Source organism: Aotus nancymaae, unplaced genomic scaffold, assembly GCF_030222135.1.
Source record: "Aotus nancymaae isolate 86718 unplaced genomic scaffold, 86718_ANA_hifiasm-v0.15.2.pri h1tg000064l_1, whole genome shotgun sequence".
Lineage (NCBI taxonomy): Eukaryota > Metazoa > Chordata > Mammalia > Primates > Aotidae > Aotus > Aotus nancymaae.
This window is the reverse complement of record NW_026988479.1, coordinates 17,706,446-17,720,035: the sequence shown is the minus strand read 5'-3', so window position 1 is coordinate 17,720,035 and position 13,590 is coordinate 17,706,446. Positions and strand designations below refer to the sequence as shown.

At 39.6% G+C, this 13,590-nt stretch overlaps 1 protein-coding gene across 1 annotated transcript in view; it reads right to left on the bottom strand.

Moving 5' to 3' along the window:
* The window catches only part of ARHGAP26 (Rho GTPase activating protein 26), a 643,473-nt gene that overhangs the window by 509,598 nt on the left and 120,285 nt on the right, over window positions 1-13,590 (bottom strand). Inside the window, exon 2 of the mRNA XM_064366439.1 lies at window positions 13,071-13,179. The gene's annotated coding sequence lies outside the window, so the exon portion shown is untranslated. The remainder of the gene's footprint in view (window positions 1-13,070; window positions 13,180-13,590) is intronic.

Below are 13,590 nucleotides of genomic sequence, written 5' to 3'. Positions count from 1 at the left end.
TGGTTACTGACTGATCAGGCTGGTGGTTGCTGAAATTTGAAATGGCCGTGGCAAGTTATTAAAATATGACAGTAACAAAGCTTGCCATGTCAATGGACACTTCCTTTCACAAAATATTTCCCTGTACCATATTTGATAGCATTTAATGACAATAGAACTTCTTTCAAAAGTGGAGCCAATCCTCTCAAATGCTGCTGCTTCTTTATTAACTAAGTTTACAGAATATTCTAAATCCTTTGTTGTCATTTCAACAATGTTCACAGCATCTTTACCAGGAGTAGACTCCATCTCAAGAAATCACTTTATTTGCTCATCCATAAGAAGCAGCTCCTCTTTCATTCAAGTTTTATCATGACATTTGTATTAGGGTTCTCTAGAGAGGCAGAACTTAAAGGATAGACGTATAGATGAAAGGGAGTTTATTAAGGAGTATTGACTCACATGATCACAAGGTGAAGTGCCACAATAGGCCATCTGCAAGCTGAGGAGCAAGGAAACAGTCCAAGTCTCAAAACCTCAAAAGTAGGGAAGCTGACACAGACACACCCAGGAATAATACTTTGTATCCTTCAATCCAATCAAGTTGACACTCAATAGTAACCATTACAAGAATGCAGCAATTCAGGTACATCTTCAGGCTCCACTTCTAATTCTAGTTTTCTTTCTGTTTCCATCATATCTGCAGTGACTTCCTCTACTGAAGTTTTGAACTCCTCTAAGTCATCCATGAGAGTTAGAATCAACTTCTTCCAAACTCCTACTAATGTTGATATTCTGACCTCCTCCCATGAATCGTGAATGTTCTTAATGGCATCTAAATGGTAAATTCTTTCCAGAAGGTTTTCAATTGATTTTGCCCAGATCCACTGGAGAAATCACATCTATGACAACTATAGCCTTAAAAAGTATTTCTTAGGTAATAGAACTTGAAAGTTGAAATGACTTCTTGCTTGATGGACTGCAGAATGGATGTTTGTGTTAACAAGCATGAAAACATTACTCTCCCTGTACATCTCTCTCAGAGCTTTTGAGTGACTAGATGCACTTGCCAATAAGAAGTAATATTTTGAAAGGAATCCCTTTTTTTCCTTGGAGGAGTAAGTCTCAACAGTGGGCTTAAAATATTCAGTAAACATGCCACAAACAGATGTACTGTCATCCAGGCTTTGTTTCATTTATAGAGCACAGGCAGAATAGATTTAGCATAATTCTTTGAGACAGGGTTTCACTCCTGTCACCCAGGTTGGAGTGCAATGGTGTGATCTTGACTCACTGCAACCTCGGCCTCCCAGACTCAAGCAATTCACCTGCCTCAGCCTCCTGAGTAGCCAGGACTACAGGCACACTTCACCACACCCAGCTAATTTTTGCATTTGTTTGTTTTAGAGATGGGGTTTTACCCTGTTGCCCAGGCCGGTCTTGAACTTCTGAGCTCAAGTGATCTGCCTGCCTTGACCTCCCAAAGTGCTGGGATTATAGGCATAAGCCACCGTGCCTGGTTTGGATTTAGCATAATTCATAAGGGTTCTAAGATTTTTCAGAATGGAAAATGAGCAATTGGCTTCACCTTAAAGCCACCAGCTGCATTAGCCCCTAATAAGACAGTCAGCCTGTCCTTTGAAGCTTTGAAGCCAGGAATTGCTTTCTCCTCTCTAGCTAGATGGCATCTTATTCCAGTAGATGTTTTGTCTGCATTGAAATTCTGTTGTTTAATGTAGCCACCGCCATCCATGATCTTAGCTAAATCTTCTGGATAACTTGCTGCTTCACCTTGTAATTTATGTTATGGAAATGGCTTATGTCCTTAAATTTCATGAACCAACCTCTGCTACCTTCTAATTTTTCTTCTGTAGCTTCCTTACCTCTCTTAGCCTTCATAGAATTGAAGAGAGTTAGAGTCTTGCTCTGGATTAGGCTTTATCTTAAGGGAATGTTGTCGCTGGTTTGATCTTCTATCCAGACCACTCGAACTTTCTCCATATCAGCAATAAGCCTGCTTTACTCTCTTATCATTTGTGTGTTCACTGGAGAGGCACTTTTAATTTCCTTCAAGAACTTTTACTTGCCATTCACAACTTGGCTACCTGTTTGGCGCAAGAGGCCTCTTTTTTGGCCTGTCTTAGCTATTGACACGCATTCCTCACTGAGCTTAATCATTTCTAGTTTCCGATTTAAAGTGTGAGATGTGCCACCCTTGCTTTCACTTGAACCATTAGAGGACACTGTAGGGTTATTGATTAGCCTAATTTCAATACTGTTGTGTCTCAAAGAATAAGGAGGCCTGAAAAGAATGTGAAAGATGGGGAATGGCTGATTGGCGGAGCAGTTACATCCCAGAACACACAACATTTATCAGTTAACTTCACCATCTTATATGAGTACAGTTCATGGCACCCCAAAATGATTACAAGAGTAATTTCAAAGATCGCTGAGCACAGATTACCATAACAAATATAATAATAATAATGAAAAACTTTGAGGTATTGTGAGAATTACCAAAACATAATGCAGAAACACAAAGTGAGCACATGCTGCTGGAAAAATGGCACCTAAAGACTTCCTCAATTCAGGGTTACTGCGAACCTCCAATCTGTAAAAACTGTAATATCTTCAAAGTGCAGTAAAGCAAACTGTGACAAAATGAAGCATACATGTCTATTTCCTACCATCAGTAATCAATCACAGACTAAATTCAGACCTACTGTCCTGCTGAGGACAATTGCAAAAGTGGGAAAAAAAAAAATAAAATCTGCTTGAAAGCATCAGAGTTAAAAAGACAATGAAGAATTACCAACGAAGATCTGGGGAAAGATGGGTATTCAAGGAGACAAGCCCAATAACTGGGCCTCTTTTCCCCTTGGGACATGTGCTGCTTCTGGGAAGTATAACTAAAAACTAGAGAGATGGCCAGGCGTGGTGGCTCACGTCTGTAATCCCAGCACTCTGGGAGACCAAAGCAGGAGGATCATTTGAAGTCAGCAGTTTGAGACCAGCCTGACCAACATGGTGAAACCCCATCTCTACTAAAATACAAAACAAATTAACTGTGTGTGGTGGTGAGTGCCTGTAATCTTAGCTACTCGCAAGGCTGAGGCAGGAGAATCTCTTGAACCCAGGAGTTGGAGGTTGCAGTGAGCCGAGATCATGGCACTGCTCTCTAGCGTGGATGAGAGAGTGCAGTGATTCTCCCTCTCAAAAAAAAAAAAAAAAAAAAAAAAGGAACTGGAGAGACTAAGCAGCACCTGGGCAGCTTTGCATGGCCACATGAACACAAGTTGGAATCCAGTGCTCACCAAAGGAGAGGGTAGACATATAACCCCCCATGGTAGGCTAGGGACCCTGAAAGTCTTCATCTTAAGACTGAATGAAAAAATTAGCCCAGCGTAGTGGCATGTACGTATAGTCCCAGCTACTTGGGAAGATCCCTTGAGCCCAAGAGTTCAAGGCTTCAGTGACCTATGTTTGTGCCACTGGATTATGTTGTCCAGCCTGGGAGGAACAGTGAGACATCATTTCCAAAAAAATTTTAAAAAGAGAAAAGACTGGATGACTTGGATGGAAGTAGATGAGATTTTGTAGAGTTTCAGCTGAGATCCAATTAGCTTAATTCTTCAAATTGGATAAAGGTGATGTCAGATCCTTGCATCATCCCCAGGTACCTTGCAAAAGCAAATATAAATACAGTTGACCTTTGAACAACATGAGTTTGAACTATATGGCTCATTTATACATGGATTTGTTTTTTGGTTTTTTTTTTTTTGAGAATTTCACTCTTGTCACCCAGGCTGGAGTGCAATGTTGGCTTACTACCATCTTCACCTCCCAGATTCAAGTGATTCTCCTGGCTCAGCCCCCTGAGTAGCTGGGATTACAGATGCCCACCACCACACCGGCTACTTTTTGTAGTTTTAGTAGGGACGGGGTTTCACCATGTTAGCCAGGCTGGTCTTAAACTCCTCACCTAAGGTGATCTGCCCGCCTCAGCCTCCCAAAGTGCTGGGATTATAGGTGTGAGCCACTGCGCCCAACCTATACGTTGATTTTAAAAGTAAAATATAGCCAACCCACTCCTCTCTAGCTATGAAAGTCCTAGATGGCATCTTATTCCAATAGAAGGCTGTTTTGTCTACATTGAAGCTCTGTTGTTTAGTGCAACCACCGCCACCCATGATCTTAGCCAGATCTTCTGGATAACTTGCTGCAGCTTCTACATCAGCACTTGCTGCGTCACCTTATACTTTTATGTTATGAAAATGGTTTATTTCTTTACACTTCTTAAACTAACCCTTGCTAGCCTGAAGTTTTTCTTTTATTTCTTTTTTTTTTTTGAGACAGGGTCTTGCTCTGTCACCCAGGCTAGAGTGCAGTGGTGCGATCTTGGCTCACCTCAACCTCCGCCTCCCGGGTTCAAGTGATTCTCCCGTCTCTGCCTCCCAAGTAGCTGGGATTACAGGTGCCTGCCACTGTGCTCGGCTAATTTTTGTATTTTTAGTAGAGATGACGTTTCACCACCTTGGCCAAGCAGGTCTTGAACTCCTGACCTCGTGATCCACCTGCCTCAGCCTCCCAAAGTGTTGGGATTACAGGCGTGAGCCACCACGCCTGGCCTGGCCTGTGATTTTTCTCTTACAGCTTCCTCGTCTTTCTCAGCCTTCATAGAATTGAAGCGAGTTAGGGCCTTGCTCTGGATTAAGCTTTGGTGAATTCTTCATTTGCAACCAAACGTAAATATGAAAGACAGTAGTTACAGGATGTCAAACTCACTTATATGTGGAGGGCTGACTTTTATATCCCTGGACTCCACAGGCTGACTGTGGGAATGAAATCTGCGTGAATTTTGATATCTGTAGTGGGTCCTAGAACCAGTCCTGCTGTGGATACTGAGGGATGTCTGTACTCTCAGGAGGAATATAACACAATAAGTTTACATTACTCAACCAACAGCTTTTCATATACAATTTTAGCACACAAGAGAATGATCAGGCACCTAATGAAATAAGAAAACATGAAAGATCCAGCAGAAACATCTGACATAGAAACAATCCCACAGAACTCTAGTTAATGGATTTATCAGATACAGACTTTAAAGTCATTATGTTTGCTACACGTAAGGAGATAAAAAATAACAAATTTGGTTGAGAACTGAAAACTTTAAAAAAGGGTGAAAAAGATTTAAAAAATAAGCAGTGAGAAATTTAGAATTAAAAAATATATTAACAAAAGCAAAGAGCTCAGTGGATGCTCTTTACTTGGTTTAACAAAAAATTATACACAGCTGTAGGGAAAATTGATAAACTGGAAAGCAGGTTAGAAGAAAATATCAAGATGAAACATGGAGAGACAAAAGGATAGCAATGCTGCAGAGAGTAAGAGATATGGAGATAAATTGAGAATTAAAATTAAGGAGAAGAGAAAGAGAATGGTACAGTATCAACAATTGAAATGAAAATTGTTGAAAATTGCCAAAATTGATTAAAGACAACAAGCCACAAATCTCAGAACCTGGGAGCTGCAAGCAGGAGAAATTTTTAAAAGCCACACCTAGGTACATCACAATAAAACAGATGAAAACCAAAGACAAAGAAAAAATGTTACAAGCAGCTGTCATTACCTGAAAAAATGTAATAGACTGTTAGCTTACTTCTTGATAGAAACAATGAAAACTAGAAATTAGTAGAATTTAAATATCTTTCAAGTGCTGAAATAAAATAACTATAAACTCTAGAATTCTATGTCCAGTGAAAATAGCCTTCATTAATAAAAGCAAAATTAAGACATTTTCAGGATTCTTTACCAGCATCAAATACTAAAGGATGTTCTTTAAACAGAAGGAAGATGATTAAGGATGATAGGTTATATAGATGCAGAAAGAAATGAGGTCCAGCATGAAGGTTCGTTTGAGGAAGTCTAAATGAATTATACTGTATGAAACAATGTAACACTGCTGAAGATTTTAAAAATTAAAATATATTAAAATTGTACACAAATCAGGAGAGGAAGTAAATGAATTGAAATGTTCTAAGGTCCTTGTGCTATTATGGAAGAAAATGAAAGTACCAATTAACATTATTAGCCTTTGCTAACTCAGAGACACATACTGTATCTATTGGATAACCTCTAAAAGAATACTAAAAGAATATGCAACTCCCAAGATAATGGAGGGAAAAACAGTATTTCCCAAAAGCAGGCAAAATGTGAGGATGAAGAGAACAGAGAGCAGGTGGGACAATTGAAAACACTTAATAACATGGTACATTTAAATTTAAAAATATCAGTAATTAAGTGTAAGTAAATTAAGTACTTCAATTAAAAATCAAAGATTGAATTGGATAAAAATCTGTGTACTGTTTATAAGAAACATACCTAAAATATTTGTATTATAATGTTGAAATTAAAGAGTGAAAAATGTAAGTAACAAAAATTATATTTATGTTATCTATATTAATATTAGACAAAGTAGACTTTAAGGTAAAAAGCATTATCATAATGATAAAAATTTTAATTCATGAGAAAGTAAAATGATTATGAAACTTGTACACATCTTACAATAGAGCTCCAAAAATATAAAACTCACCAGGCACGGTGGTCACACCTGTAATCTCAGCACTTTGGGAGGCCCAGGCAGGCAGATCATGAGGTCAAGAGATCAAGGTCATCCTGGCCAATATGGTGAAACCCCGTCTCTAATAAAAATACAAAAATTAGCTGAGTGTGCTGGCACATGTCTGTAATTCCCACTACTCAGGAGGATGAGGCAGGAGAATGGCTTGAACCCAGGAGGCAGTGGTTGTAGTGAGCTGAGATCATGCCATTGCACTCCAGGCTGGGTGACAAGAGCAAAACTCCATCTCAAAAAAAAAATATATATATATATATATATATATGTGTGTGTGTGTGTGTGTGTGTGTGTGTATGTATATATGTGTGTGTGTGTGTATATGTATATATATAAAACTAAGATTGACAAAACTACAAGAAGATGTAAACAGATACATGAGTAAGAATATACATTATGGACTGGAAGCCAAGATGGCCAAATAAGTGGCAGCTCCAGAATGCAGCTCCCAGCAAGAGAGATGCAGAAGCCAAGTGGTCTCCACAATTCCAAATGAGGTACCAGGTTGATTTTGTGGGCTTGGTTGGACAGTGGGTATAAACCAAATATGGTAAGTTGACACAAGGCGGGGCACTGCCCCAACCAGGAGGTGTGTGCAACTGACCAGAGGACCAGTGGATCTCCCGCTCTGGGAATTCAGTTCGGATACAGTGCTCCACCCAGGCCCTCTACAACCCACAGAACAGGAGATCTTTGCCAGGCTGAAAAGCCTCAGTGAGCTGCCTGAACAGGGCAGAACAGCAACTTCAGCCAGCATCGGGGCTGTCAGCATAGATCTAGGCAGAAGCACTGGCTAATGCTGAGAAAGCCAGAAAGCCAGTGGAATGGAGCTACCCGCCCCCCCCCCACCCCGAGAAAGACAGGGAACTGAAAGCAGGGAAACAGGCCATTCGGCAGGACGGGTCTCCCCCCACAAAGTTTAGCAGGCTAAAAAACTCTCACTCCAGAGTTTCACACCCAGAACATCAGTTAGAGAGCAACCAGGAACAATCAAGGTTGGCAGGGGGAAGGGCAGCCGCCGTTGCAGAAGCCAGCCTAATTTTCCTGAGTAATATAAGACACAGGAAAAATACGCAGCAGCTCCAATGAATCCGGGGCAGCCCAGCAGTGCCTCTGCAGGCAGACAAAGGAAAGGCTGCCTCCCCAAGTAGCTACCTGAGATCAAAGCTATATAAAACAAGATGGGAAGAAATGAGCGCAAGAAGGATGAAACCATCAAAAACCAGAACGCCTCTCCCCCACCACGAGATCACAACTCCTCACCAGCAAGGGGAACAAAGCAGGATGGAAAACAAATTTGACGAATTGACAGAAGCAGGCTTCGGAAGGTGGGTAATAACAAACTTTCTGAGTTAAAGGAACATGTTCTAACCCAATCCAAAGAAACTAAAAACCTTGAAAAAAGGTTAGATGAAATGCTAACTAGAATAACCAGCTTAGAGAAGAATATAAACGACTTGATGGAGCTGAAAAACACAGCACAGGAACTTTGTGAAGCATATGCCAGTTTCAATAGCTGAATAGATCAAGCAGAAGAAAGGATATCAGAGATTGAAGATCAACTCAATGAAATAAAACGAGAAGGCAAGAAAAGAGAAAAAAGAGTGAAAAGAAATGAACAAACCCTCCAAGAAATATGGGATTGTGTGAAAAGACCTAATCTACACTTGATTGGTGTACCTGAACGTGATGGGGAGAATGAATCCAAGCTGGAAAGCACTCTTCAGGATATTATCCAAGAGAACTTCCCCAACCTAGCAAGACAGTCCAACATTCAAATACAGGAAATACAGAGAGCACCACAATGATACTCCTCTAGAAGAGAAACCTCAAGGCACATAATCATCAGATTCACCAGGGCTGAAATGAAGGAAAAAATGCTAAGGGCAGCCGGAAAAAAATGTTGAGTCACCCACAAAGGGAAGCTCATCAGACTAACAGCGGATCTCTTGACAGAAACTCTACAAACCCAGAAGAGAATGGGGGCCAATATTCAACATCCTTAAAGAAAAGAACTTTCAACCTAGAATTTCATATCCAGCCAAACTAACCTTCATAAGTGAAGGAGAAATAAAATCCTTTACAGGCAAGCAATTGCTGAGAGATTCTATCACTACCAGACCTGCCCTACAAGAGCTCCTGAAGGAAGCACTAAACACAAAAAGGAAAAACCAGTACCAGCCACTGCAAAAAAAGAACCAAATGGTAAAGACCAAACAACACAGTGAAGAAATTATGCCAACCAAACAGCAAAACGACCAACCAGTAACAAAATGGCAGGATCAAATTCACACATAACAATATTAACATTAAATGTAAATGGACTAAATGCTCTAATCAAAAGACATGGACTGGCAAATTGGATAAAAAGCCAAGAACCATCTGTGTGTTGTATTCAGCAGACCCAACTCACATGCAAAGACACACACAGACTCAAAATAAAGGGATGGAAGAAGATTTATCAAGCAAATGGAGAGCAAAAAAAAAAGCAGGGGTGGGAATCTTAGTCTCTGATAAAACAGACTTTAAACCAACAAAAATCAGAAGAGACAAATAACGGCATTACATGATGATAAAAGGATCAATACAAGAAGAGCTAACTATTCTATATATATATGTACGTATATATTACAGGAGCACCCAGATACATAAAGCAAGTTCTTAATGACCTACAAAGAGACTTAGACTCCCACATAATAATAGTGGGACACTTTAACACTTTCTTTCAATATTAGATCAACGAGAAAGAAAATCAGCAAGGAAATCCAGGACTGGAATGTAGATCTGGATCAAGCAAACTTAATAGACATTTACAGAACTCTCCACCCCAAATCCATAGAATATACATTTTTCTCAGCACCACATTGCACTTAATCTAAAATTGACCACATAATTGAAAGTAAATCACTCCTCAGCAAATGCAAAAGAATGGAAATCATAACAAACAGTCTCTCAGACCACAGTGCAATCAAATTAGAACTCAGGATTAAGAAACTACTTCAAAACCGCACAACTTCATGGAAACTGAACAACTGGCTCCTGAATGTAGACTGGATAAACAATGAAATGAAGGCAGAAATAAAGATGTTCTTCAACATCAATGAGAACGAAGACACAACCTACCAGAATCTCTGGGACACATTTAAAGCAGCGTCTATAGGGAAATTTATAGCAATAAATGCCCATATGAGGAGAAAGGAAAGATCTAAAATCAACACTCTATCATCAAAATTGAAAGAGTTAGAGGAGCAAGATCAAAAAAACTCAAAAGCTAGAAGAAGACAAGAAAGAACTAAGATCAGAGCAGAACTGAAGGAGATAGAGACACAAAAAACTCTTCAAAAAAATCAACAAATCCAGGAGCTGGTCTTTTGAAAGGATCAACAAAATAGACCACTAATCAGATAAATAAAAAAGAAAAGGAAGAAGAATCAAATAGATGCAATAAAAAACGATAAAGGGGAGATCACCACTGATTCCACAGAAATACAAACTACCATCAGAGATTACTACAGACAACTCTATGCACACAAACCAGTAAATCTGGAAGAAATGGAGAAATTCCTGGACACTTGCACTCTCCCAAGACTAAACCAGGAAGAAATTGAAACGCTAAATAGACCAATAACAAGGGCTGAAGTTATAGCCTACCAACCAAAAAAGGCCAGGTACAGATGGGTTTACAGCCGAATTCTACCAGACGTACAAAGAGGAGCTGGTACCATTCCTTCTGAAACTATTCCAAACAATCCAAAAGGAGGGAATCCTCCCCAACTCATTTTATGAGACCAACATCATCCTGATACCAAAACCGGGCAGAGACTCAACTAAAAAAGAAAACTTTAGGCCAATATCCATGATGAACATTGATGCAAAAATCTTCAATAAAATACTGGCAAACCAAATGCAACAGCAAATCAAAAAGCTTATTCATCACGATCAAGTAGGCTTCATCCTGGGGATGCAAGGCTGGTTCAACATACACAAATCTATAAACATAATCCATCACATAAATAGAACTAAAGACAAAAACCACATGATTATCTCGATAGATGCAGAGAAGGCCTTCGACAAAATTCAACAGCCCTTTATGCTAAAAACCCTCAGTAAACTAGATATCGATGGAATGTATCACAAAATAATAAAAGCTATTTACAACAAACCCACAGCCAATATCATACTGAATGGGCAAATACTGGAAGCATTCACTTTGGAATCTGGCACAAGACAAGGATGCCCTCTCTCACCACTCCTATTCAATATAGTATTGGAAGTTCTAGCCAGAACAATCAGGCAGGAGAAAGAAATAAAGGGTAAAGGGTATTCAGTTAGGAAAAGAGGAAGTCAAATTGTCTCTATTTGCAGACAACATGATTGTATATTTAGAAGATCCCATCATCTCAGCCCAAAATCTCCTGAAACTGATAAGCAACTTCAGCAAAGTCTTAGGATACAAAATCAATGTGCAGAAATCACAACTGCTACAAAGAGAATAAAATACCTAGGAATACAACTAACAAAGGATGTAAAGAACCTCTTCAAGGAGAACTACAAACCACTGCTCAAGGAAATAAGAGAGGACACAAACAGATGGAAAAACATTCTATGCTCATGGTTGGGAAGAATCAATATCGTGAAAATGGCCATACTGCCCAAAGTAATTTATAGATTCAACACTATCCCCATTAAGCTACCAATGACCTTCTTCACAGAACTGGAAAAAACCACTTCAAACTTCATATGGAACCAAAAGAGAGCCCGCGTAGCCAGGACAATCCTAAGCAAAAAGAACAAAGCTGGAGGCATCACCCTGCCTGACTTCAAACTATACTACAAGGCCACAATAATCAAAACAGCATGGTACTGGTACCAAAACAGAGCCATAGACCAATGGAACAGAACAGAGGCCTCAGAAGCAACACCACACATCTACAATCATCTGATATTTGACAAACTTGACAAAAACAAGCAATGGGAAAAGGAGTCCCTGTTTAATAAATGGTGTTGGGAAAACTGGCTAGCCATGTGCAGATAGCAGAAACTGGACCTTTTCCTGACACCTTACACTAAAATTAACTCCAGATGGATTAAAGATCTAAACATAAGACCTAACACCATAAAAACCCTAGAAGAAAACCCAGGCAAAACCATTCAGGACATAGGTATAGGCAAGGACTTTATGGCTAAAACACCAAAAGCAATGGCAACAAAAGCCAAAATAGACAAATGGGATCTAATTAAACTCCAGAGCTTCTGTACAGCAAAAGAAACAATCATTAGAGTGAACCGGTGACCAATAGAATGGGAAAAAAATTTTGCAATCTACCCATCATCTGACAAAGGGCTAATATCCAGCATCTACAAAGAACTAAAACAGATTTACAAGAAAAAAACAAACAAACCCATTCAAAAGTGGGCAAAGGATATGAACAGACACTTTACAAAAGAAGACGTACATGAGGCCAACAAACATATGCTCATCATCACTGGTCATTAGAGAAATGCAAATCAAAACCACATTGAGATACCATCTCATGCCAGTTAGAATGGTGATCATCAAAAAATCTGGAGACAACAGATGCTGGAGAGGATGTGGAGACATAGGAACACTTTTACACTGTTGGTAGTGTAAATTAGTGCAACCATTGTGGAAGACAGTGTGGTGATTCCTCAAGGACCCAGAAATAGAAATACCATTCAACCCAGCAATCCCATTACTGGGTATATACCCAAAGGATTATAAATTGTTCTATTAAGACACATGCACACATATGTTCATTGCAGCACTGTTTACAATAGCAAAGACTTGGAACCAACCCAAATGTCCATCAATGATAGACTGGATAAAGAAAATGTGGCACATATATACCATGGAATACTATGCAGCAATAAAAAATGATGAGTTCGTGTCCTTCATAGGGACATGGATGAATCTGGAAACCACCATTCTCAGCAAACTGACACAAGAACAGAAAACCAAACACCTCATGTTCTCATTCATAGGTGGGTGCTGAACAGTGAGAACACGTGGACACAGGGAGGGAAGCATCACATATTTCAGTTGGTTGGTGGGGGCTGGGGAGGGACAGTGGGGGGTGGGGAGGGTGGGGAGGGATACCAGATATAGGTGACGGGGGGATGGAGGCAGCAAACTACCTTGCCGTGTATATACCTATGCAACAATCCTGCATGATCTGCACATGTACTCCAGAACCTAAAGTACAATAAAAAAATTTTAAAAAACAAAAGAATATACATTATTTAAACACAATTAGCAAACTTGACTTAGTGGACATGTATAGACTATTACATCCAACAATTATAGAACTCATGTTCTCCAAGTGTGACTCTCCACCTCCCAAGCAAACAATAGGATTGAAATTCTGTACCTCTTTTTATGTTGTATACCCATATGACTTGCTTTGGCCAATAAAATATGAATAGAAATAATTACCAGTGTATTAGTAAGCATGTCTTCTTTTCTTTTTTCCTTCCTGAAAGCAGAGATCCTTAAGTCGAGCTCCTTGAGTGAGGATGATACAGAGCAAAGCTTCCCAACCAATCTGCAAATGGACAGACATGCCCACTGGTGAGTGAGAAATGAGCCTTGGTTATTTTAAGCCACGGAGATTTGGGGATTATTTATGATCACAGTCTTCTCACCTTTTTTTCTATTAAGACACATAGAAAAAAAGAAGCTCTGTTTTCCAGGCACAGAGTGAGCCTGTTTTTATAGAATATGGTGTGATGCAGTCCTGGTGAGTTCACTGGCTTAAGTTCCAGGGAGATGGTCATAGGAATTGTGGCTGACGCAGGGAAAGCAGCTCCCACGAAGAGCTTGTGAAGACTGGCTAGAGGCAAGTTTTAAAGGGTCATGGATTTAACAGTAAATCATGGATATTGTTCTACAAGTTGAAGGATCTCTAGAAGTTGGTGACTTGACTATTGATAATAATGTAGATGAACCTTTCAGT